General features: G+C 39.2%; 1 protein-coding gene and 1 pseudogene across 4 annotated transcripts in view; both read left to right on the top strand.

Annotated features, from left to right (window-relative positions):
* SPTBN1 (spectrin beta, non-erythrocytic 1) overlaps positions 1-27,291 on the top strand; it is a 218,642-nt gene that overhangs the window by 13,563 nt on the left and 177,788 nt on the right. The window lies entirely within an intron of this gene.
* On the top strand, positions 5-27,291 carry LOC141584676 (uncharacterized protein C9orf85 pseudogene; annotated as a pseudogene).

The following is a 27,291-nucleotide window of genomic DNA, read 5'->3' as shown; positions in this document are numbered from 1 at the left end:
AGGTTTTTGTTTGTTTGCTTGTTTTTAAATCAATACCCATTGCTAAAGGAAATCCTGGTTTCCCTGATAATCAGGATGATTTCTTATTTTGAAAGGCGTATTTTGCCTTCGAAGTGTGTGTTTCTGACATAAGAATACTAAGTTTCATCCTAGTTCTAGGAATCTCACTTAATTCATAAAAGGTGAAAGTTTAGTTAGAGAGAAGTCTGACTTATCATCTTATTTCAAAGGAAGACTATTCTTGTCTGTTGGTTGAATTTTTTGTATATATTTTTCTGGCTGTGAAGAATTATTTTATTCGTATATGTCTGCATGCATTTTTATTCTATATTACGGTACGTATTTCCACTGGACTACGCTCTTGTTAAAGGAAACCATTGTTCACGTGAAATAAACATATCTTTGGTGAGTCATACTTGAGAACTGCTTCTCAATCTTTTCAACTTTTAAAGTCAATGGTATTTCATGTAAAGAATATATCGGTAGCTGGTCTATCTCTGGAATGTTGTGCAGCTGTGCAGAGCATGAGGCTCAAATGTGCTAATTAAATATATTTTTTAGCAAGAATGGAATGTACCAGCATGTGAATGACTTCAAAAACCATTCCATTTTGTTTTTGAGGAGGACTTTTTTTTGTTTTTGCCAAATATTAACAATTAGCACACTGACTTTTAGAGGATGTATTGCTCTGTTAAATTGTTCTTTTCAGCTGAGCAGGGTGGCATGTGCCTGTAATCCTAGCCACTCCAGAGGCTGACGTTGCTTGAGCCCAGGGCTTCACAACTAGCCTGGGCAGAGAAGAGAGAACCTGTCTCAAAAAAAAAACCCCAAACTGTTCTTTTCACAGAGCTAATGGGGCTGTTTAAATACTGTGATTTATCCTTTAGAACAAGCTTGTCCAACCCGTGGCCTAGGATGGCCTTGAATGTGGTGGCCCAATACAAATTTGTAAACTTTCTTAAAACATGATTTTTTTGTGTGTGTGATATTTATTTATAGCTCATTAGCTATCATTAATGTTAGTATATTTTATGTGTGGCCCAGGACAATTCTTCTTATTCTTCTAGTGTGGCCCAAGGAAGCCAAAAGATTGGATACCCCTGCTTTAGAATATACCCAATTAATAGTCTTCAAAATGTAGGAGTCAGATGGGGTGGCTCACACCTGTAATCCTAGCACTTTTGGAGGCCAAGGTGGGAAGATCGCTTGAGCCCAGGTGTTTGAGACCTGCCTGGGCAACATGGTACAGAATGTAGGCAGTGGTGGCATGACTAAGCTTTAGCATCTTTAGTTAAGGTGTCCCTTGATCTTGCTCATTTCTCTTGGTGTCAGTTCTTAGTTGGTGAGCGCCTAACTTTTCTTTGGGCAGTAAGGCATGACATTTCTCCCACTTTGAGCAGTATTCTGATCCTTTCTTTTTGGGTGAATGTGAGTTGTATCTTTTGGACTAAGCTGCATTCACTCAGATGGTGGTCTGATTTTTTATTTTTTCAGTCAGGCATTGTGCGAAGTGACCTGATGGGAATACATGGCAGGCTGCTTGTGTAATGTGGCAACATCTTACTTGGTTGTCTTTAGAAATAAGTGGGACATGATTCCAGCAAGGCTGTGCATAAAATGTTGGAATGTGTTGGAGAACTGCCAAGACGTTGGGAGCAGGCTGTGTGACAAGCACTAATGCAGCCTTGCCTGCCTTAAAATAGCCACAGGTTAACAAATATCTTGAAACTTGTCATTTCATTTGAGCAAAATTGCTCCTCTGAATGTGTTACCAAGAGTTGGAGATGATTGCTTTCCTCCTCTTTTTTTATTGATGTTTATTTATTTATTTTGCCGTTCTAACAGTCTTAAAATATCTTATCAGCATATGAAGAAGATAATTCTCTATAACATCTTATCTTGAATGATTTTACTGGACTATTTAGTAGCACATTATCCCAAACTTCACTTGTAACTCTGCCCTGCTCACCCGACTCTCTGCAGAATATGTAGTCTTTGTAGTTTGAATAAAAACTGGGGCCCTGAAGATTTTTTAAAAGTCCCATATTTTATATGTTTGATAGGCATTTGGAAAGGAATCACTGATGTTTGAACTAACACATTGTAGAGGCAGAGTCAGAGGCATTGTTTACTTTGCTGTGGAATCTTGTCTTAGCTGATTCACTTTTAGACTTCTTAGTAAGTTCATTGATAGTCTGCAGTACTTGGTTCTTGTTTACAATTAAATTACTTTCTAACTGTAGTCTCAATTTTTTTCAACAGAAAGACTTGTTTTTTAAGTCAGAGTGGTAAAAACAAAGGGGGTAGGGAATAGTCTATGAAATGGGTCTATACAGGCTTGAACCTGATGGTGATGTGATCAAGATTGGGTGGGGTACAGCTGGATGGTGGGGCTGGGGGCTACTTCCTGTGGGACTAATCTAAACAACTAGTTAGTTTGGGTGCTCTGAAGATGAAATTTTAAAAAATGCAATATTTGGGTTAATGAGTGGAAGTAAACTAAGAACTTCCAGGATGTATATGTTAAATAGTACAAGAAAACAGTGAGTTAACTTGATGTTGAGAGACTTAAATGAAAACCAGTTTCCTGTACTTAAGGATTTCCTAAAAGATGATATTAACAGATAAGGTTTTTTGTTTTGTTTTGTTTTTTCGAGATGGAGTTTCACTCTTGTTGCCCAGGCTGGAGTGCAATGGCACAATTCCAGCTCACTGCAACCTCTGTCTTCAAAGTTCAAGCGATTCTTCTGCCTCGGCCTCCTCAGTAGCTGGGATTACAGGCATGAGCCACTGCACCTGGCCTACATATGTTAATTATCCCATAACTTAAAGTCCTTTAGGAGTTTAGATTTAGACAAACTGTGATAATTTCAGAGCTCAGTAGAGTATCCTGAAAAAGGCTTTGTTTTTTTTATTTCACTGTGTATGTTCTAATAAGTCTGAATTTTGCTTTGTCACTTTGGGTATTTTACATGTGTTTTAGAGGTCCTCTTCTTGTATAGAAACATTATTTCTGGTTATATGTAAGTGCCTTATATAAAGATTTATAATTTATAATTACTTTTTGGTCAGTAGAATTGAGGTTATTTAGGGTATGTTTTTAGAATATGTAAAAACCGTATTTTGTGTTTTTATAACATAGAAAAATATTTTGTGGAAAATGCATGTGTGGGCAGCTTCTTTAATTGTATTGATCCTTTCACTTTTAGACAGCAGATGAATTCTATGTGGCATTGTTGCCCTGCTGGAAAATTTCTTTATTGAGCCTATGACTTTTAAAGTATTAAAATTCTGTTTTTTGCTTTTTCCTTTTTTTGCACATGTCCAGTTTTTTTTTGAAAACACAAACACACACACACACACCCTTGGATACCTGAACTGGTAAATTGAATCGAGGAGAGGTGAACTATAGGCTACCATTTCCCTTTTACTTACATACCATGTTCTGATCTCCTGATGTGAAAATATATTTTGAGTAGTTTTCACCTCAGACCATCCACTGATTTAGAGTGTGCATTCCTTTAACTTTGCAGGAGAATTCAGTTATTCACTATACAATAAGCAGGCAAAAAGTTAAATACTCAAATGCCCCTTTTCTGGATTATTGTCTGAATTAGAAAAATATTCATCTTAAATTTTACACATGCATATGGGATGTTATCTCTCCTTGTCTGTATGCCTTGTACTGGCAGATTATAGGACTAGGAACAAATAAGCTTAGCATTTAAAATATTCCAGACATAAAAATCCATGGAATTTGCTTATATCTGCTGGGGGATGCACAGTCAGACAGACCCAGGGTTTTAATTGGTTCCTTCTGCAGTGCGAAGGCCGATGGAAACATTACCAAAGTGTGCTGCAGATGGCAGCGGGGTGGACAGGTGAGGCGCATATGCAAGTTCGTGCCACTGGTAGGGGGAGTAATGAGTTGGTTTATGAAATGCTAGCCATTTTAGATGTTTCTACAGCTGTTGTTGGCTGGCTGAAAATAAATTGAACTTGTTGGAATGGTAGAAGTTTTACTGTCTGAGTAGGCTTAGATAAAATAGTGCTTCACATGCCTGTAAAGATGTCTGTTGTAACATTATTATGATTTTTATTATGATTTTTTTTAAGTGGTGATAACCTAAATGTCCATCATTGGTAAGTTAGGGGGTGAATATGTATTCTGGAGGCAATACAGTGTATAGTTAAAAGTGCCGACCATGGAATTTTGCTGCCTGCGTCTAAATCCTGATTTCACCATGGGCCCACTTTGTGACCCTGAGCAAGTTATTAACCACGTTCTCTGTCTCAGTTTCCTCTTCAGCAAGGTCAGGATAATCATAGTACAGACCATATAGGATTGGTTGGATTAAATAAGTTGTAAGTAAAGCAGTTAGCCTAGTGCCTGGAAAATTTATAAGTATTAGCTGTTTACTATATTAATAAAAACATTATTATGGAAAATCTAATAACATGGGAAGGTTTTTAACATAAGGGGAAAAAGCAGAACACAAGATTGTGTAAATGGAACTATCACAACTATGTAGAAAAATATACAAAAGGGATAAGGAAATACTACAAATATTAAGGTTTTGGGGGAGGGGAGAATGGATAAGATTACTTGTGATTTTTGCTTTTGTCTCAGAGCTGTTTTTTATTTTCTGTTGCTCTGCAGTAAACATATGTTACTTTTATAATTTGAAAAAGTAAACTTTGTTTCGAAAAGTGAATGTAGGCCGGGCTCAGCGGCTCATGCCTGTAATTCTAGTACTTTGGGAGGCCCAGGTGGGTGGATTACCTTAACATCAGGAGTTCGAGATCAGCCTTGCCAACATGGTGAAAACCCGTCTCTACTGAAAATACAAAAAATTAGCTGGGTGTGGTGGCACACAACCGTTAGCCCAGCTGCTTGGGAGGGTGAGGCAGGAGAATTGCTTGAACCTGGGAGGCAGAGGTTGCAGTGAGCTGAGATTGTGCCACTGCACTCCAGCCTGGGTGACAAAAGTGAAACTCCATATCAAAAAAAAAAAAGTGAATGTATCCCTTGCAAACAATTAGTTTGTTAATTATAAGAACAACTTATTCTTTAAAAGCTCCAAGTCTTCCATTTTGCAACTGTTTGTCTCCTTTTGATTCTACAGTACTTTCACATTCTTACAGAAGCTGATAGGAAATGCTGGATTAGACCATATTATCTACACTGTTATCTATGTTCAGAAACTTGTAATGGTCAAGTTTAGTTTAATGATCAATAGGGAGTCCCTTGTCTTTGTGGTCACATGGGAGGATTACTCCTGCCTGCTGCCCTAGCTTTTCAGTGGCACCTTTGACTAGTTCTGGGGAATGGCCTGTGTCCAGCCTATCACTAGAGTCCTTGAGTGAGAATGACAGAGCCCCCTGCTACCATGTGACAGATGTGTAACATGAGTGGGAAACATGCTTCTGTGAGTTTGAGCCACAGAAAGGCATTCTTACAGAGTGCCTCAGAGTAATGACACTCAAAACTATAATTAAAATTCATCATTTAGGTTTTTCCACTAATTCAGACTGTATAGTGAAAAGAATACAGCCATCGGTAAGTCACATGACTGTTGTTTATTAACAGTATGAATTTAGACACATTATGTAATAGAGTTTTAGTTTTCTTGTGTCAAAGGTGTAACCTCCACAAACTCCAAACAAACAAAACCTGATGACTTTAAATTAATCCATACCAAGATGTTTAGTTTTAATTCACTGCTCTTTAGTGCTTGAATTGAGATTCTTTAGACCAAAATGGCCTTCTTGAAGATTCATTCTTGTTGTATGCTTATTCCATATTTCTCTATTATTTATTTTGTTACTTTTGGTCACTATATGTAGGTTTATTTAAGAAAAATTCCCTTCTATAGTGTATCAGGCAGGTTAGGCTGGTGCTGCAGTAACAAAGATCTCCAAAATCTCAGTGGCTCAAACTCACAGATGTGTGTTTTCCACTCATATTACTTCTCCATCATATGGTGGTCGGGGGCTCTGCCATCCTCACTCAAGGACTGTGGGCTTATGGGCTGGACACAGGCCATTGATCATAATAGTCAAATGCCCACCAGGAACAGGCAAGAGTAATCCTCCCATGTGACCACAAAGAGAAGAGACTGGATATGTGTGATCATTAAAAGTTTCAAACTAAACATAGATAACAGTGTAGAGAATATGGTCTCATCCAGCATTTCCCATAAGCTTCTTTGAAGCACCAGTTTTGCGGTATATTAACATGTGATATTTATAAAGGGCATTTCCTGGTCAAGTAAATCTGGAGAATGCTGGGCTTAATATGTACTAGGTTTCTTTAGTGAAAGACCTCTCAGAGTTCTTATGTCCTAACAGGCATTCTAGAAGTGGAGAGTAACATAACGATGTTTCCCAAACTTACCTGACTTTTGAATTCTTTTCTTTCTTTTCATAGCCTCTCTTGGATGCAGGATTTTATAGAATATGCTTTAGGATACCCTAAGTTGTCTAATTTGTTCTCATGCAAAGCAAATATTTGGAATTGCATTTTAAGTGATACTTGCCTTGGGAAGAAGCTTTGTTTTTATTGTTTGTTAGAAGAGTTGACTATTTAAAGAGAGAGATTTCTACTATTATGAATCAAATTGCAGGTGGTGTTTTTGAAAATTTGTTATTACTGGTTACATGCCGGTGTTGAATCCACAGGACTTTTTCTTTAGAATTGCATTTGTGTTCTAAACTTACCATTGAAAAGAGAAAGCTAAATAAACCTTGACCACATATCTTAGTGGTTATAAAACAATTAAATTGGTTTGGACAGATGGCCCAAACACAGAGTTTTTTTTTTTATTGACTTTAGTGTTTTTCTTAGTTCTCTTTGACTTTCTATAACAAGTTTTCTAGAAGTTTTGAAATGAGACACACTGAAAGGAGGGCTCTGATAAGAAACAGAGAGATAACTGTTGTCAAGAGGTATTAAGTATTTCTCTACCAGAAGACATTGAATTTAAACACAACATTTGTTGCCAGGGATTTTATGCCTGTATATGTAACAAATCTCAGTATGGAAGTTTTCAGTTAAATGTGGCTGTAAACTTCCTGTAATAAACTTTAGGTAAGAAGGACTCCACACCCCTGTGTTATAACAGTACATGGGTAAAACCTTATAAAGACTAAACTCTTAACTCCCCAGACTTTCAGATTTTTGGCATTAGCTTTCTTTTAAATGAGGGATTCACTTTCTATTAAAAATCACGTGAAATCCAGGCCAAGAATTCTTTTTTCATTTTCTGTTTTCTTTTTTCCTTTGTGAGTAAACAAGAATGAAGGGCAATTGCTGTTTCATAACAGGAAACACACTTTTAAACCTGTGCGTTACCTCACAGCCCCATTCTACCCTTTTGCTGCTGCCATTATGATTGGGAGGCTGGGCCTAGTGGCTCACATCTGTAATCCCAGCACTTTGGTCTGAGGTAGACAGACAGAGGTCAGAAGTTCGAGACCAGCCTGGCCAATATGGTAGAACCACATCTCTACTAAAAATACAAAATTAGCCAGGTGTGATAGTGCACACCTATAATCCCAGCTACTTGTAAGGCTGAGGCAAGAGAATTGGTTGAACCCGGGAGATAGAGGTTGCAGTGAGCTGAGATCATGCCATTGCACTTCAGCCTGGGTGACAGAGCAAGACTCCATCTCAAAAAAAAAAAAAAAAGAAGACTGACTGGTAGTAGACTTGCTTTTTGAATGCTACTTGGGAGAATTTGAGGCAGGGAAAACTTTGTTCAGAGCCGTACATCCCAGTCTTCTTTTTGTTGATTTTAGTATCGTCGTGGAAAAAGCATTCATGACCCATACAAAAACAAACAGTAATAAAACATTTTTCACATGGTCTGGGACTGACAGGAATCAGGCTTAATATATCCAGAGACATGACAAACATGGGAACCTGCACTGATTGCCACAGAGCTGCCCGATCCTGGTCCCAGAGCCCTTGTCTATGGCAGGTCTTCTTGGGGGAAGAAATTTCACTCTCTTTGGAGAATCCTCATGTTTGATGCCCTCAGATGCTTGTATCAGGTTCCAGTGATGGTAGCCTTGGAGTAAGTCTGCCTTTGAGAGAGGATTGTTTTCTTCCTCACCGTTCAGGGACCTGTAATGGGTACCCTCATGGGCCACCCTCTAGACTAGCTCAAATGTTAGGGAGTTTCGTGGAAGAGCAATGTTTTCACATTGCAGGCTGCAGCTCACAGTCAGAAAGATTGTAGAGGATAACAGAATTGGAAATTTGGGAGCTGGGCCAAACCCTGTGGATCTTAGTACATCCACATGATTGTATCAGTGAGGAGTCCAGAGCTCAGAGAGGCTAGATGCAGTCGCACCGCTTCACACAGGAGTAAGGGCTGAAACTATTGCTGTTAACAGACATGTGGAAATACTTGGTGTCCTTGCAACTATTTCCAATGTGCTGAACCTCGAAAGGCATCTTACAGCCACTTGGGATGCATTTTAAAATTATATAAATGAAGTAAGCCTACAAGTGTATGCTCATGTTTGCTGTTTTCATATAGTGAAACTAGTAATAGTGTGAATGGTTAAACATTTGCCGGGAAAATAGAAAGTGTTTTGAAAATACACAATACCAAAGGTAAAAAAAGATATATGTATGTATATGTGAGTGTGTGTGTGTATATATATATATATATATATATATATATATATATATGTTTTATTAGTAGGAAAGGGAGGAAAGCCCATTGTATATGGAACTAAAAGCCAGGATCTACTGCATGTCCACCTTTGTTTTAATGAAAATTATAAACAACTGAGTGTCCTGGCTGCCTGGTCAGCTGAAGGAAGGTGAAGGTCGTTTTAAAATAGAAAAAGATCTGGTTAAATATTTGACCAGATACTTTGATAAGTTGAAATGTTTAAACATTTTCAGGCCCAGGGATGTCCGTGACTGCAGAGTCTTCTCTGCCTGCAGATGACTTATGCTGTGTATATCAATGACTTAAAGGCAGATAAAGTATAGTTATGAAAAACATGACCCTTACTATCCCCTGCTCAATTGGTTTGTAACCATGTAGGAAATCTAAGGTAAGACTGGTAAAAGTGAAAAAATAAATCCTATTGTTCAGTCCTCTTCCGTGGAAGGTAGGAATTGGGAGGGAGTATTTTACAGTGATTGAGTTCTGTTTCTTGGAGCCACAGTGCCTGGTTGGAACCCTGTCTCTGCCAGTGATTGACTGTGGTCTTTGGTAGGTAAAGACATAATTTATTATCCAAACTAGATAATTTATGAGAATGAAAGGAGATACTTGTAATAGTTGTACCAGGAGAGCAGGCATAAACTAGGATGGTCAGAGGCAAACCAGGTGACTCGGTCACTCTGGTGTTAAGCAAGTTACCTAATCTTGGTGTCTTGGTTTCTTCACATTGTGAAATGGACATGACTCACTTCCTGGGATGTTAAGATTAAATGCAATAAAATGTGTGAAGTTTTGGAATGTTGTTTGGCACACAACTGTTCAACAGACTTAGCTATTTAAAAAAATTATTTAGGATACTTAATTCGTGAAATAACCATTTATGTATTCAATTCGCTTTCTATTGTCTTTATTTCTCCCAAGTTAATTTTGTTTTTTTTTTTCTCCCCCAAGAGTCAAGGTCTCACTCTGTTGCCCAAGTGATCTTCCTACTTAAGCCTTCTGAGCAAACTTTGCTTTTAATAACATTAATGTTTACTAATGGCTTTTTCCATTTATGGCACCTGCTCAAACTCATTTGCTTGCTTTATCTGAGCCCTTTACTCAGATAAAGGCTCAGAAAATAAAATTAACTTTTACTTTTTCAGCTATCTGTATATCTGGCACTTAATTGTATAATGAGCACCTGTGGTGCAGAGATGGCTGAGTGTTGGGGCACTCATTTATCAGGTTGTGTCTAATTAGCATCTACACTGGAGAGTACCTTTTGAACAGCTGGCGCCGAGATACAGGAATGGTTGGGAGGTTGAGTGGGTGGGAATGGTGAAACTAGACCTCCTTCCTGCCTCTTTTAGAAGTTGGATTTTTTCCAGTGTAGTGATATGCAGGGTTGCCAGATTTTGGAAAAAGAAAATCAAACAAAAAAGAAGCCAGAATGTCTGGTTAAACTTTAATTTCAGGTAAAAGCACATCATTTTTTAGTATGTATTATGCAGTGTTTGAGACATACTTATCCTAAAAATTCATTGTTTATCTGAAATTCGGCTTTAACTTGATATCCACTATTTATCTGGCAATCCTAGTTTTGTGATCCAGAAAGAATATTTATTCTACTCCGTGTAACCCACATTCAGATATATATGAAATGTGTAGTCCAGATCCTTTTGAAAGTATTGTGTTAATTTTTTTAAAAGTCCATGTTGTCTACCCTGCATTGGAATGGGTGATTGAGAAGTTGTTACTGAGTTGCTGCTGCTGGTTCCTACAAAGAACAAGATGAAAAAGAGTTGAATTGGGTTTGCTACAGCAGCAGGGATTACATTTGCTCTTTGAGAACTTCTTGGCTGTGAGTGTGGATGAACTGAAGCCATTTCTTTCTGCTTGGAGGGGAGTCCGTTAGTTAAGATGACTTATTGAAGCCTGGGCCAACTCTAGGAGTTCTCAGTTTTATAATTGAATTACTTTAGTAATATTAAATAATTTGGGGAGAGGATTAAATTGAGGTCATTTATGTATCATTTGTCAATGTACAGGGAACAATTTTTATTGTCATTAAAAGTGACATTCAGCTTGGCACCATGGTGAGCACCTGTAGTCTTAACTACTTGGGAAGCTGAGGTGGGAGGATTACTTGAGCCCAGGAGTTTGAGGCCAGCCTGGACAATAAGCAAAACTGACATCTCTAAATAATAATAATGATGATGATGAAAAGAAAATTCCAGAAATGAATAACAGGTTTGGGGGGTGGGGAATAAGTAACCTTCAAATACTCTTGCCATTAGAATCTCTCTTGCTGTTTTTGATTTTCAGCAGTGCTGCCTAGAAAATGCTGGTGAGCTTTTTGCCCCAGCTTTGGAAACTCTATCCGCAGTCAACCTGAAGGGCATGGCATGCCTTTGGGAAATGCTGATTGTAAGATTAGAGGCTGCAGAAACCTGAGTGACTGTGTGTGTGTGTGTGTGTGTGTGTGTGTGTGTGTGTGTGTGTGTGTGTTTGAACTCTGGGTATGATACCTCTGTTAAATCAGGTCCCTGAGGAAAAGCTTCACCAGGTTAATGATACACTTGGTGAAATTAGTAATGGCAAGTAAAGGTTCAGATTGTACCTGCTGGACAAGAGTGAGCCAGAGCAAATGGATTTTGGACCAATACTGGCTTTTTAATTGCTGCTATTTAAAGAGTTTAATGTCCCCAGTGAAAAAGCACAGGTTTCAGATAATCTTTTGAAGAAAAATGCATAGTGGTAAGAGCTTACTATTTAGGCACAGATAGTGTTTGGATGGGGTAGCCAAGGGAAGGAATCCAATTAAAGCTGTTTGTTCAAAGTACTAGATTTGGAGGTGTATTTTGTTGTTAACTGGTGACTTTCCAGAAAGTGACTTATTTGTATATATAGATTGATGCTAGCCAGCTTTGTATACTGACAGTTATTTGTAAAACTCTTGGCTTCCTCCTTTTACCTTCTTCTCAGATCTGTCTCCTTTCCTCCTCATGGCTTCCTTTAGCAGCCCATTTTTTGAACATGGTTTTGCTCTTGATAAGCCTGAGGTTTGGCACAGTGTCACAAGATGGCATGGTGGGTGGAATATCTGGCCTCATTATTTACATGGCTTAGTATTTGAAGTGTCTGGTTGGATAGGAATTGACTATTAATGGTAGACGTTTCACATTTTGGAACATTGATCCTCAATCCTGGCAGCACATTGGCATGCCCTGAGGATACTTAAAAAATGCAAGTGTCAGCTGGGCATGGTGGCTCATGCCTGAAATCCCAGTGCTTTGGGAGGCTGAGGAAGGAGGATTGCTTGAGCTCAGAAGTTCAAGACCAGCCTGGGCAACATAGAACTCATCTGTACCGAAGGAAAAAAAGAAAAAATTAGAAAAAAAATGCAGATATCTGGGTCCCACTTCCAGGGAATCTGATTTAATTGTCTTGGGTATGAAATGTGCACCAGGACTTGCAGGAGGTCCTCAGATGATTCTAACATAAGCCAGGCATGCACGTTATCCTCTGGCCTGCCCTCAGAATGATGTCTTCTAGCCTGTTCTGTCCAGTAGGGAGCCGTGAGCACAAGAAGGTTACTTAACGTTTACAAGAATTAAAGTGAAGTCAACTGAAACTTCATTTCCTAAGTTACACCAGCCACATTTCAAATGCTCAGCAGCCACACATGGCTCATGACTACCATATCGAACAGTACAGATACAGAACATTTCTATCACAGCAGACAGTTGCATTGGGCAGCCTAGATCTAGGATGTCAACAAAACATGGGAGGAGCATGAGCATTTGAGAAGCCTGACACAGGAAGGGCAGGCTTGGAATAGAGCTAATCCCACAGGACTTGGCCGTGCTGAGTTACTCCATACTTTTTTAAGCAGCCTTTTTCTCAATGGTCTTTTGGCACCCGGAGCCCCACAGCAGTTGGTGCAATGGATTGTGTGTCACATCTTACAGAAAGGCCCTGTTTAAAGCCGGCTGGCCTGAAGGGGTGTGGTGAGGACTGGGGGCAGGCAAATGTGACCCCGAAGAGGCCAGGCCAGGGAAGAGAGAATGCAGCTTTATTCTTTCAGAGCCGAGGAATGCCCAGGAAAGGATTGAAGCTTGAGTACTGGGGTTAAACTAGGTGAGAGCGGATTTTATCTCTTCTGCTGGAGAAAGACCAGCCTCAGTAGTTGCCTCTCCTGGCTCATCTCTAGTGTGTGGGAAAAGGGACAGTGCCAGCATGTATTTCCCATGAAATAAACTCCCATTGTGGACTCCCATGTTCTTGGAGGGCTGGGCACCAAGGGTGGAGAATGGAATCAATTATGTCCCATGTTTGTTCAGACGTAGCACATAAGATCCCAGGTGGGTAAGGTCACGGAAGAGTGAGGGGTTAGAGGAAAGATGAAGTATGGCAAAGGATGTGGATTTTCTACACCATGCTTCCCTCAGCAGGACCTTTTTAGAGGTTCTTCCTCCTGCAGGCGTGAGAAACTCTCACATAGAGGGGCTGTCTGGAGGCCAGCAGTCAGTCTATACCATCCGGGCTCTTTGCTGTGCCTTCCTGCCTCCTGCATTTTGCTGGACATTAGCACCTCCCCAGGAACAGATTTCTGTTGCTTTCCGTGAGCCCACTGTAAAGAAAATGCCAAGTCTTCCTGAGCGCGGGAAATGTGTAGGAAGAACTCTGAGACTGCATGAATCAAAGGCACTCGGGTGATTTAGGGGTGTGACTCCCAGTGGCTTCACGGGGTCTGTGAGTCACTTCAGAGAGTTTTTCCTGTTTTGCCATTGTGTGCTATTAATCCAGGATGAAGTGTGAGTGCAGCAGCAGACCTCATTCCATTCTTGCTTTTTTCCTCTGGTCAGGTTAGTGTTCTTGATGGGGTTGTATCCAAATATCTGTATTGGGGCTGGGCATGGTGGCTCATGCCTGTAATCCCAGCACTTTGGGAGGCCAAGGCAGTCAGATCACCTGAGCCCAGGAGTTCGAGACAAGCCTGGGAAACATGGTGAAACTCCATCTCTACAAAAAATAAAAAATTAGCTGGGCATGGTGGTACATGCCTGTGGTCCCAGCAACTTGAGAGACTGAGGTGGGAGGATTACTTGAGCCCGGGAGACAGAGGTTGCAGTGAGCTGTGATTGCACCACTGCACTTCAGCCTCGGGGACAGAGTGAGACCCTGTCTGAAAAACAAAAAACAAACCAAATATGTGTATTGGCAAGTGCTAACTGCACGGTATTAACTGCCTTTCTCTGAGGAATAAGTGATCAGGACCCTCCTAGGACTTTTGTACGCTTAAGAATTGTGTGTATTTTTCTCTCATTCACTTCTGTCCCGCTTTTGACTGCCAGAAGAGGCATGCTGTTCTTCCTTTCCCATTGTCAGTAAGTTTTAGACTTTTTGTTAATACTCATCTGCTATTTTTAATTATGTTTCACACTTTTATTTTGCCTGATTTTCTATATTCTCTTTCCTCAAGCTCAGAGAGCTAGGTAGGAAATGTTAACTTCTCCTGAGAACAGGAATATGGGAAGCTGGAAAGACTAAAAAGAAATGCTAAGAGGAGTAATAGGAAAGCCAGCGTTGATGGTGAGTGTCTTCTGGAATAGCCATCCTGGTAACTCTTCAGGGTGCCACTGTTTCTCTATGCTAACGGATGTTTGAGGCCTTTTGTAGGATAGAATTTTAAAGGACACTTTGGGAGGCCAAGGCGGGTGGATCACGGGGTCAAGAGATCGAGACCATCCTGGTCAACATGGTGAAACCCCGTCTCTACTAAAAATACAAAAAATTAGCTGGGCCTGGTGGCGCGTGCCTGTAATCTCAGCTACTCAGGAGGCTGAGGCAGGAGAATTGGCTGAACCCAGGAGGTGGAGGTTGCGGTGAGCCGAGATCGCGCCATTGCACTCCAGCCTGGGTAACAAGAGCAAAACTCCATCTCAAAAAAAAAAAAAAAAAGAATTTTAAAGGACAAATAGAGAAGTGTTAATTCCTGGGAGTAGTTCCTTGGTTTTCTCTTCGTCCTTGTGCCTGTGCTGGCGCCGGGTGGTTGTGGTTTCTGCCATGAGCTCCCAGAAAGGCAACGTGGCTCATTCCAGGCCTCAGGCACCAGAATACATTTAGCTTCAAAAATGACAAGTTCAATAAGAATGTTAAGACCAAGAAAATTAATGCAAAACTTCCTGATGGAGTGTGTCAGCGCTATAAAGAAATTCTTGAGTGACGTGTAACATACAAAAAGTACAGATCATTATTAAAACCTTAAAAATGTGTTAAATGTTTATGAAAGACAGTGAAGGATTCTTATCACTTGTGTAGGCCATGCACCTATGAACTTGAAGTTTGCACAAAATGTGGAAAGAAAGAAGACATTGTTATTCTGTTCAATAAAGAACCAGAAAAAAACAGAAAGTATTGAAAATAATCTAAGTTGCAACCATAGAAGAAGCTGCAGAAGAAATGAAGGAAGGGATGATAATTTAGATTTCGATATTGATTTAGAAGATACAGGAGGAGACCATCAAGTGAATTAATATCACAATATTAAAAGTCAATTTAAGAATGTGAAATTCTGACTAACCTTTGACTTTGAGTATTTCTTAAAAGATAACTGTGAAATCCTAATGATGCATAACTTCACTGATTCATTTATTCATTTATTGTAACACTAAGAAAGCAATGGCGCTGTAGTCTGCTGGGTAGACTGACAATTATTATTAGCAAAGAAATGTGGCATTAGATACTTAATACTGTGATGGAAAAGTATGCAGCTTTGTGAACACATGTCAGAGGAATTGGATCTAGGCTGAAAATCAGGGACGGCTTCTCAGAGAAAATGCTTAGTTTATGCAAGCGTGCAAAATAGATGTACATTTATTGAATCATCGTTGCTCTGCAATTCATTGTACTATAAAACAGTAGTATGTCATGCACACAGCAAATGCAAATAAGTACACATCAAAGGCACCTAGTAATTAGCCCTGAGAATAATGTTTTCCATTAATATAATATTGCTTAAATAATTCCATTAGGTGAAAACTTTTTATGATGATAAACATAATTATATGTTGGAAACCAAGTAATCTATTTAATTTCAAAGGAAAAAATTGTGCTGATTTTTGAAAAAGTTAAAAAACACCAAAAAAAATTCTAATGAGGAAATCAGAAAAACACACATTTTATACATCAACAATATAAATTGTGTACGATACATTACCTAATACCAAACTAAACCAGATTCAGAATTGATGGTTATGTAAGAACTAGCTCATATAAAAATAAGATGACATTATTATATTGCTAGCCTCAAAATTTGGTAAGTGCCTTTTGATAAATGATCTCAAGTAAATGACTCGTAGCAAAAATACTGAGACTTATGTTTGCTTATTACAGAGCAAAAGCAATTTTTTCAAATAATGTTTAACAAGTATATAGCAATTTTCTTTGTATTTTTATATACCTCATCGCATTGTTTTTACCTGTTTTGTTCTGTGAAATGTACACACAGAAGGTACATAGAATTTATACAGAGTTTAATACACGTGTTTATATGCCCAGGTGAAGCAACTGCCAGCGTCGGAAGACCCCAGCGAGGCTCGTCCTCAGCATAAGTTTATCTTTCTTCCCAGTGTTGATACTATTCTGAATTTTGATAATTATTTTCTTAATTTTTTTACTACCCATGTTTGTACTCCTAAACAATATAAATTAGCTTTGCCTGGTTTTTAAACTCTTTCCTATCTTTTTTATTTTGAAAAAACATCAAACCTACAAAAAGGTAGCAAAATAGTTGTGTGAACTTTTGCATATTCACCTGGATTCCCAGTTGTTCACATTTTACCATGTTTTCTTTATATCTCAATAGATGGATGTACACACATATTTTATTTGCTGAACCATTTGAAAATGTGACAAACGCTGGTTTTGAACTTTATATAAACAGACTTAACGCTGTACATGTTATTTTGTATCTTCTTTCACTGTTATAAAATTTGTTGAGATTGATCCAAGAAAATAAAGAACAAGTAGAAAACTTACCTCTAAGCCCTTGATTATATGCGTTGTGAGGTACTATCTTTTGATTCTTAGTGTAGTACACAGAAAGGTCTTCTCCAAATAAGTAGACCTGGGTTTTTGGCAGTAAGATTGATTGCAATTAAAACCAAAGCATGAGGTGATACTTTAAAGGTCATCTGGTTTGGTGGTTTCCAGACATGTACATCAAAACCACCTGAGGGGCCCTTAAAAACATGATAGGTTCTGGACCATATCCTATCCTTTTTGAATAAGAATTTCTAGGCACTAGATCCAGGAGTCTGTATTTTGAAATTCCTAGGTGATTTTGGTGAGCGTCCAAGTTTGAGACCCATGGGCCATACCCTGATGCCTCAATTTTCAGATGAGGAAACTGAGGACTAGGGAGGGAAACTGATTTCCTTGCAGTTGAAGGCAGCCCATGGTAAGACCAGACCAAGGACCTTTCTAAGATCCCTTGCACCCCTGAAAACTCTCTGTTTTCACCTTGGACTGCTGTGATGTCTGACTCACTGTAGTTGTCTTCTTAAAATCCACTTCTTTTTATTGTTTATTTTTGGCATCCTGTCGAATTCCGCTCCAGTTTCATTCTGTGAGTGCTATTTCTTTCTTCAGTATAAAAGATGGTGTGTCAGAGGTCCTGTGTGGTCACACAGGCTAAGTGTAAGCTTTGAGAATGATCTCCGGGACCCTTTTTCTCAGATTTCAGTGTTGTGCATTATCTCATCCCAGTGGCTTATGATTTAGTTTCCCCTCCTCCCTTCACCATAAAAAAAGTCCTATCTCCCGATGTATTTTTGGCTGCAGAATAACTCCAGATGGTACATTTTGTAAAGGGGAAAAAAATAACAGAATTTTTCACACTCTTCTGTGAATTATTTTTCTACTTTCAATTTTAATGAAGTTATTAATCTCACAAAGGCTCACTTTGTAAGAGGCTAAAATAACAATCTACTTTTCTAGAAATAGAAAATTAAGAAAAATAACTTTTAAAGCTGGGATTTGACATTGAGAAATGAGTGACAAAAACGAGACCAAATAAAATGCTCTAATTGGCTGGATTTGGTGGCTCATGCCTGTAATCCCAGTACTTGGGAAGGCTAAGGTGGGGGGATCACTTGAGCTCAGGAGTTCAAGACTAGCCTAGGCAATATAGTGAGACCTGTTCTCTATTTAAAAATAAAATAAAAAAAAGCATTGTGCCACTGTGCTCCATTCTGGGCAACAGGGTGAGATCTTGTCTCAGAAAAAAAAAAAAAAATGATTTAATTGAAAGTACTTTGAAAAATATAGGCAATATGCAGACGCAAGTTGCTGAGTTTTAAAATCATAATTCTAGGCCAGGTGCGGTGGCTCACACCTGTAATCCCAGTACTTTGGGAGGCCAAAGCGAACAGATCACCTGAGGGTCAAGAGTTTGAGACCAGCCTGGCCAAAAGGATGAAACCCTGTCTCTACTAAAAATACAAAAATTAGCCGGGCGTGGTGGTGTGTGTTCTTAGAACACTGAGGCACGAGAATCACTTGAACCTGGGAGCTGGAGTTTGCAGTGAGCTGAGATCGTGCCACTGCACTGCAGCCTGGGCAAGAGACAAGAGACCCTGTCTCCAAAATAAAAATAAAAATCATAATTCTGATTTGAGAGCTGATGACATTTCAGACAATTAAGACCTTTTACAAACAGTGTGCATACATTTAGCAGTCTCTAATTGGGAATGTTTTGGAAAATACTCCTGAGAATGTGGGTTATTTACAGAAGATATCCTTTACTTTGATATAACCTTCCCACTGTGGTTTTTATCAGTTGGATTTTTCTGGATCAACAAGAAGATCTACAAGCCTAAAATATTTGTAATTCTAGCTGTGTTTCCATAAGAATATGAGAGAACCTCAGCATTAACTGTTCTTGCTGGTCTCACAGAACACCCCAAAATCTGCTCAGTTTTGCTGGGATGATGACAGAGAATGGAAAACAATTTATTAAGTTGGTTTTTTTTGAGATGGAATTTCATTCTCCTCACCCAGGCTGGAGTGCAGTGGCGTAATCTCAGTTCACTGCAACCTCTGCTTCCAGGTTCAAGCGATTCTCCTTTCTCAGCCTCCCGAGTAGCCAGGATTACAGGTGTGTGCCACCATGCCTGGCTAATTTATGTAGTTTTAGTAGAGACAGGGTTTCATTATGTTGGCCAGGCTGGTCTTGAACTCCTGACCTCAGGTTGTCCACTTGCTTTGGCCTCCCGAAGTGCTGGGATTACAGGCAAGACCCACAGCACCTGGCCTAAGTTTATGAAGATTTTATAAACAGATTGCTAAATGCAGACAGTATTTTTAAGGGATCCCCTCTGTTAGCTCTTCAATTCAGGTGGGGTCCACAAAATAGGAAAATATTTAATAGGAAATTTGAACAGTCTTGGAATCACTGAAAATGGTAATGAGATTCTCCAGAAATTTCTGATTGGGAATAAGCAGTTTGAAATAATTGGATATTTTATTAATCTGCCATTCGTGAATTTCCCCTCAGTAGTGGACATTCTTTATTGCATTAAGTTGGATAACCACCTTCATAGCAAAGATATTCATGGGCTTCAGTCTAGTCAATAGGCATCTTACTCAGGTAGATGCCAGATGGGAGGAATAGGGACGGCTTAGTGAAGAAGGATGAGGCTTGAGGTGACTCTTAAAGAATGATTAGTGTTAGCTGGAAAGATAAAGGTGTGGGAGAGTCCCACGCCGGGAGAACAGCATGCAGAAAGCCAGGGAGGGAGAAAACAGTGTGTTTTGAGGACCTGTTTTGCTGTGGCTGGAAGAAAGAAGGCTGTGTTGAGGAGTGAAGGGAGCTGAGGCAGGCAAAAACTCATGCATGCCTTGAAAAGAAGTTTTACCCAAAAGACGAGTGGAGAGGGTGTTGAAACATTTTAGTCAAGCTTGTGTGTTCAAAGCTCTTTTGAGCTCCAGCTTGGAAGAGGATGGATTTCAGTTAGGCATAGTTCAGAGCAGGGAAACCAGTCAGGCGGTTGTGGCAAATAATTTGGTCAAGAAACTCTTAAGGGACCTTACTAAGGTCAAGGTTAGACTGTACATTTTTAGGTCCAGAAAAACTGTTAATAATAAACTTGACTGACAGAAAGATTCCCCTGGCATCATAGCCTGTCACTGTGAGGATTTACCTTCTCTTTCACATAGTAATAGATTGTGAAAAGTCTCCAAAACAATATTTGAGGGTTGAAGGTCATCCACATTATTATGTGACTTGAAATATTTTCTTTTTCCATCATTCTACACTTAGGTAGAAAAAAATTTCATTACCAACTAGGTAATAGGATTTGAGCTATTGTGGTGGTTGGCATTCTTGATGAAGGGCTGATCAGAAATTCTTGGTCATCTTAATGTAAGAATAACTTCTTGGAGTACATATGTTCCTGAAGAGTTGCCATTTAAAGTAAACTTTTGGATATCATATTTTAAGTGATTTATAACCATAACAATTAAATTCTGTGATTTGAATAATCATTTTTCAGTTAATTTACTTCTCATTTCTCTCTCTCTCTCTCTCTTTCTCTCTCTCTCTGTCTCTCTGTCTCTCTCTCTTTTTTTCTGGAGACAAGGCTGTCACCCAGGCTGGAGTGCAGTGGTACGAACATAGTTCACTACAGTCTCAACCTCCTGAGCTCCAGCATTCCTTCTGCCTCAGCCTCTTGGAGTAGCTGTGACCACAGATGCATATCACCATACCCAGCTAAATTTTTTTTTTTTTTAATTTTTGTAGAGACGAGATCTCCCCATGTTGTCCATGCTGGTCTTGAACTTCTAGGCTCAGGCAGTCCTCCACCTCGCCTCTCAAAGTACTGGTATTACAGTTGTGAGTCACTGCACTCAGTTCATTTCTCTCTTTTCTAAATCCAGATTTTTCTATTCGGCTTTGCGAATTGGCCCTTAAAGAAACAGACAGCATGGCTGGTGAACAAATTTTGTTCTTTAGGATGTTGCCAGAGAAATAATGTGATATTTTAAGAGCTTTTAGAAAAAGACCTCAAGATAATTATTTTTAGGATATACTGTAATTAAAAAATAACTTCTGAGTATGAGAGTAATACATTAAAGAAAATTCCTGGCTTGGTGTGGTGGCTTGCGCCTGTAATCTCAGCATTTTGGGAGGCTGAGGTGGGTGGATCACTTGAGGTCAAGAGAAACAGGTTTAGTAGAAACTCTGTTTCTACTAAAAATAACAAAAATTAGGCATGATGTTGCATGCCTACAGTCCCAGCTACTTGGGAGGCTGAGGCAGGAGCATCACTTGAATCTGGGAGGTGGAGGTTGCAGTGAACCGAGATTGTGCCACTGCACTCCAGCCTGGGCAACAGTGACTTTCCGTCTTAAAAAAAAAAAAAAAAAGAGGAGAGGAAAAAAAGAATATTCCTATAATCCTTGAGCTGAGGAGTTTTATACTTCTGGTCCAGTTTACGGTTTGCTCTCACGTATACACTCATATATTTATACCCTTTGTTTTTATGGGTTGTATTCATATTAAATTGTTTTGAAAACACTTTTTATGGCTGTATAAAGTAGATGTACCCTATTTCTAAAGTAGGTGTGTCCTATTACTGGACATTTAATTTGTCTGCATTTTTTTTTTTTTTTGCAACTAAAAAAAGCACAGTGATGAGTGTCACTGTATTCATAATTTTATCTGAAGTTACTTTTTCCCTTAGATTTCTAAAAGTGGATTTGCTGGGTTTAAGGAGAGTTTTACTTAACACCTGTTTCAACGGCTGTGTCATTCTTGTGACCTCATTGCAGGTGGTGGACCTACTGCCCTTTACACTGACTGACTGACTGACTGCTGTGGTACATGCCTTCAGACTTAGGCAGGCTAGTAACATTTTATATGGGGTTTGGTTTTTACTTAAAAGGTTTGCTTCTGGAACATTTAATAAGTCACAGCAGTCTTCATGCTGAGGACACATGGACATGTGTCTTATGTCTCAAGTAAAGATACCCCCAGCCTGCAATAGAAATGAAATTGACTACTGAGTGGATTTTGTTTCATGTGGAATAGAATGAGATTTATTGGCTTGTATAAACTAGAGCAGAAAAGTTAATAGAAATAATAAAAGCTGCCAGACTGTTTAGCTCTATTATGCCATTATACTCAGATCCTTTAAAAACTGTGTTTAGAAAATTGTTGTGCAGTTTAATATGTCTGCAGATTATTAAATACAGTATCCATCAGAAAATCTAACCTTTTTTAAAAGTTTAGATACAACTAAATAGCTTTTTTTTTTTTTTTTTTTAAAAGACAGGGTCTGTCACTCTGTTGCCTAGATTGAAGTGCAGTGGTGCAATAACAACTCATTGCAACCTCCACTTCCTGGGCTCAAGGGATTCTCCCACCTCAGCCTGCTGAATATCTGGGACCACAGTCACTCACCACCATGCCCAGCTGATTTTTGCATTTTTTGTAGAGATGGGGTTTTGCCATGTTGCCCAGGCTGGTCTCAAACTCCTGGGCTTTAGCCATCCTACCAGCTACCACACCTGGCCTAAAGAGCAAATCTTGATGTTTCTAGTTTTCTTATAATTTCCTTCTGTGTTCTGGATTGCTCTTACATATATATCCTATAAATTGTGTGTTTTTGTGTTTTCTTTTTTGGGCATGAGGGAGACAGAGTCTAACTCTGTCACCCAGGCTGGAGTGCAATGGTGCAATCTCAGCTGACTGCAACAGGTTCTAGTGAACTGGTACTAGAGGCATGTATCACCACACCTGGATACTTTTTGTATTTTTAGTAGAGACGAGGTTTTGCCATGTTGACCAGGTGGGTCTTGAACTCCTTGCCTCAATTGATTTGGCTGCCTGGGCCTCCCAAAGTGCTGGGATTACAAACCTGAGCCACTGCACCTGGCCCTATTTTTATGTTTTCTGAATTGAAGTTAAAATTGAAGGAGAGGATCCAAGACCAACTGCCAATGTAGATATTTGCCTGTGAAATTGCTTTTGTATCTGTAGCCCATGTTGTATTGCTGAATACCCTCTTAAATAGGAGGCCTCTAATACCTTACATCTAAATGTGGGTGATGATAGGGTGTTATCAAAGATACAGAAGTTAATATAACTTGCCAAAGTCATGTGAGTGGATTACTCTCTTTACTTGGAAAACATGCAAAGAAAGGGTCCTCCTTCAACACTCAAACATAATCACAGTGTCGTGCCCTTTCTCATAAACACCACTGTAGAGAATACAGAGAAAAGAGTAATTAATGGTGCTACCCAAATCCTGAAAAGAATGAGGTACAATGTAGGAATTGGACAGTGGACAGAGTGCAAGTTTTTACATAACTGTAATTAATATCAGTATGACTGACTTGAGAAACTTCAAATGTGAATATTGTATTTTAAAAATTACAACGGATGAGTATTCACATCATAAAGTGACTCATCATCCCTAATAAAAAGGACGTATCTTCCTTTTAAGAGGATATTTTCCTGGTACATTTGAGTCCTTGTTTGCTCATCGTTCTAAAAAACTTTCAGTTTTGGCTGGGCACAGTGGCTCATGGCTATAATCCCAGCGCTTTGGGAAGCAGAGTTGGGCAGATCATGATGTCAGGAGTTTGAGACCAGCCTGACCAACATGGTGAAACCCCATCTCTACTAAAAATACAAAAATTAGCCAGGTGTGGTGGTGCACACCTGTAATCCCAGCTACTCAGGAGGCTGAGGCAGGAGAATCACTTGAACCCAGGAGGCAGAGGTTGCAGTGAGCCAGGATAGCACCACTATACTCCAGCCTGGGTAACAGAGTGAGACTTTGTCTCAAAAAAACAAAGCAAAGCAAAACAAAACAAACAAAAAACTTGCAGTTTCTTTAACAAATTATAGTATGACCTCTCATTACCCAGACATGCAATTCCTAGGTATTTAAGTAGAGATACCTAGGAATGAAATGAGAACACACATTCATACAAAAAAAAAGATACACAAATGCTTATAGCAGCTTTGTTTGTAGTAGCCCCAAACTGGAAACAACCCAAATGTCCATCATGGGTAAATGGATAAATGAACTCTTGTAGCCATTTAATAGAATACTGCTCAGCAATGAAAACAAACTATTGCTATATGCAGCAACATCAGTGAATCTCAGAATAATTATACTGGGTAAATAGAACAAAAAAGAGTTCTAACTGTATGATTCCATTTATATAGAAATTACAAACCAATCTGTAGTGGCAGAAAGCAGATCCATGGTCGTCTGGAGGTGGAGGATATAAGGGTAAGTGAGGCTGGACCAGGAGGCATAGACTATAAAGAGGCATGGGAAACTTTGGAGTGATGGATATGCTCAATTTGTTGATGGCAGTGATGGTTTCACAGGAATATACACATGTCAAAACTTACCAAATTGTGTAATATGCACAGGGTTATACCTCAATAAAGCTTTTTTTTTTTTTTAAATAAAAGAATGTCCTAAGACAAGTTCTGTCTGCACTTGTCAACCAATCACACCATTCTGTTGTATCTCATCCAGCCTGCTCACAGTCAAGAACAGGGGCAGAAGTCGGCTGACAGGTCTGTAGGGCAATGTGTTACACTGTGACAGATGTGGGCATAGAAGATACAGTGAAGACCTCACTGGAGGAGGTGAGCTTGAGTCGAGTAGAGAGAGGGCAACTCAGCAGTGAGTCTGAGAATCATAGGAGGTTGTGGGTGTGTGGCAGGGGTTTGTCTGGAGGAAAGCAGGGACTTGTGTGCCAATCATACATTTGGAGCATTGTTTGGAAAGAGGTGGACATCACTGTTGGGTGGTAAGCAGACAGAATCGACTCAGGGCCTTGCCAACTTGGGGAAGATGAGGCAGGAATCTCAGGTTCAGAGTTCAAGGGATCCTTATGTGATGCCACCCCCTCAAATCTGTTCAAATCATGTTTCCAAGAGAACCTTGTTGTCCAAGAGGGCTCTGTCTTGCCAGACAGCTCTGCTTTGTCCAGCAAACTGCACACTACATTGGAATCCCACCTGTACAAATACTTAAAATTTCTCATTTCAAAAATAAAGTGTTCTCCATAGAAATTAAGGAAAATACAATTAATAAAAATAAGAAAATTTAAATTGCCTTTAATCCCACCACCCAGTGCTAAATACGTTTAACATTTGGTGTATATTGTTTCAGATATATGTATGTTTTAAAACAAAGTTAGAATCATAATTTGCATATATTTTTGCCTTTATTTTCTCTAAGCATTTTCCATGTTTTATGTAGACATAAAATATCATTGTTTTTATCTGATGCATGAACGTCCACATATTATATGTATGGTGATTTATTTAACCAATAACCTCCTTTTAGGGATTTTTTTGGTTGTATAATTTTGTTTAAAAATTCTGGGGAGGCCAGGCATGGTGGTTCATGCCTGTAATCACAGCATGTTGGGAGGCCAAGGCGGGCGGATCGCGAAGCCAGGAGATCAAGACCATCCTGGCCAACATGGTGAAACCCTGTCTCCACTAAAAATACACACACACACACAAAATTTAGCAGGCTGTGATGGCGTATGCCTGTAGTCCAAGCTACTCGGGAGGCTGAGGCAGGAGAATTGCTTGATCCCAGGAGGCGGAGATTGCAGTGAGCTGAGATCACGCCACTGCACTACATATAGTCTGGGTGACAGTGCAAGACTCCATCTCAAAAAAAAAAAAAAAAAAAAAAATTCTGGGGAAAACCATAATTACTCTATTAAAAAGCAAGTAAATCAAATAATATAGTTAAAATTTTTATTAAAAGGTACAGTTTCTTAATTCATATTACAGAAAACTAGCCTAGTATTTAAATGGTTCTAGTAGACATTTTAACTAAATGAAGGGAGGGCAGTCCCCTTCTAGAACTACATGTGAGCTTATACAATAGTTCTTGTTACCCAGTAATAATTGTTTCATCTGTGCTGTTCACAAAAAGTAACCACCTATGTGAGCACTATTGATCCCAAAGGAAGATTTCTTCCCGTATCAGAAATATGTTAAAAAAGTATAAATAACAGTAACAGCTAACATTTTCTTGAAATGCTTTTATCTTCTGCATATTATAAGCGTTTCACATGTATTCACTCTTTTAATCATCAAAACAGTCCTAGATGTAAGTTCAGTTATTTTTTCTGTTGAACATATACATAAACAGAAGCATAGAATGTTGGTAACTTACCCAAATAAATGATCGACTTACATGAAAACATATCCATCATCACTAGGAAGCAGATGTCCAAATTAAAATAACAAGCTATCACTTTAGAGACCTGCAGTGATCTTAGACAACTTAATACTTGGCGCTGATTAAGGTAGAGGGAAATAGGCCCTCTTGTACAAGGTGGATGGAAGGGCAGTTGGTTTCCTTCTAGCAAATTTATCCTGTGAAGATAATTGGACAAGGTCATAATGATATTACTCTGCTCATGGAAGTATTGTTGAGAATAGCAAACAAATATGTGTCCTGTAGTAGGGACTTGGTTAAATAAATTTTGGTACATCCCTATAGGAGACCACCATACGACTATTACAAATGACGATATGGGCATATGTTTATGGAAGTAGATGCTCAGGAAATTGTAAATTGGGATAAACAGACAGCATGGGACATGAAGATCCAAAATCTGCTCCTGGGTGTTGATCTTGGGCCCTCACCAGGAACCAGCACACCTGGCTTCGCTCTTTATTACTATAAAGCTAGAGAAACTAGAGTTGCGGTGAGGAATTGTCTTGGGTTCTCTGAAAATGAGCATCATGAAAAATGTCTGGCTCAGAAGAAGAGAAGGAATTAATAGATTTTGTTACAGATACTGTATTGGCATCATTTAACAAATGCAGAGCAGAAACTATGAATTTTTTTTGTTTTTTTCAAGTTTTTCACTAAGCGCACTTGAGTACTTTCCTCCTCCTTCCTTTGAGGCTCACTCCAGCCACCAGGTAGTCACCTCTTTATTGACCTGTCCCTTGATGCTAGGAGTTTCCTTTCTTCTACCATAGTTTACCTGTACTTGACGAAACATTTGGATTCAGATGTTACTGTGAACAGGGACTTGATGTACCTTCTTAGGTTATTCAGCTTATAACAAATGCCTTTTCTCAAAGGTGAAGCTAACTTGTTTGGGAATTGCAGAAATTGTAACCCTCCTCCCCCAAGGAGAGCTCACCCTCCAAGCCATAGAATTTAAAGGTTGCCTTGATACCACCAAAAACCTCTGTTTCTGATATTCCGGAAAGAACACTGTGTGGTGTGCTTCCTACATTTTGAAAAATATGTGCAAATATTTTGGGAACTGAATTTTGGGAAGGGCTATCCTTTGGCTGAACTCTGCTTACAAAATCCGTAAATATAGCGTTCCAGCTCTGCACAGCAGGACAGGTGCGAGTGTGCACCAGTGACCTCGCAGCCAGAGACCATCTCTACAAACGTCCTGCCAGGAGAAGAGTAGAGAAAAACAAAGGAAAAAAAACAAGCCTTCCAGTTGGCATTTTTGTTGAGGAAGTCCATTAAGAATCAAGTTCTTGTCAACTTGTTTCTGTGTTCTTTTGCTTAAAGAAATGTGTTAGAGA

This window comes from Saimiri boliviensis, chromosome 1 (genome assembly GCF_048565385.1).
Source record: "Saimiri boliviensis isolate mSaiBol1 chromosome 1, mSaiBol1.pri, whole genome shotgun sequence".
Classification (NCBI taxonomy): domain Eukaryota; kingdom Metazoa; phylum Chordata; class Mammalia; order Primates; family Cebidae; genus Saimiri; species Saimiri boliviensis.
The sequence above is the reverse complement of the archived record's forward strand: the minus strand, read 5'-3'. Positions and strand labels throughout refer to the sequence as shown.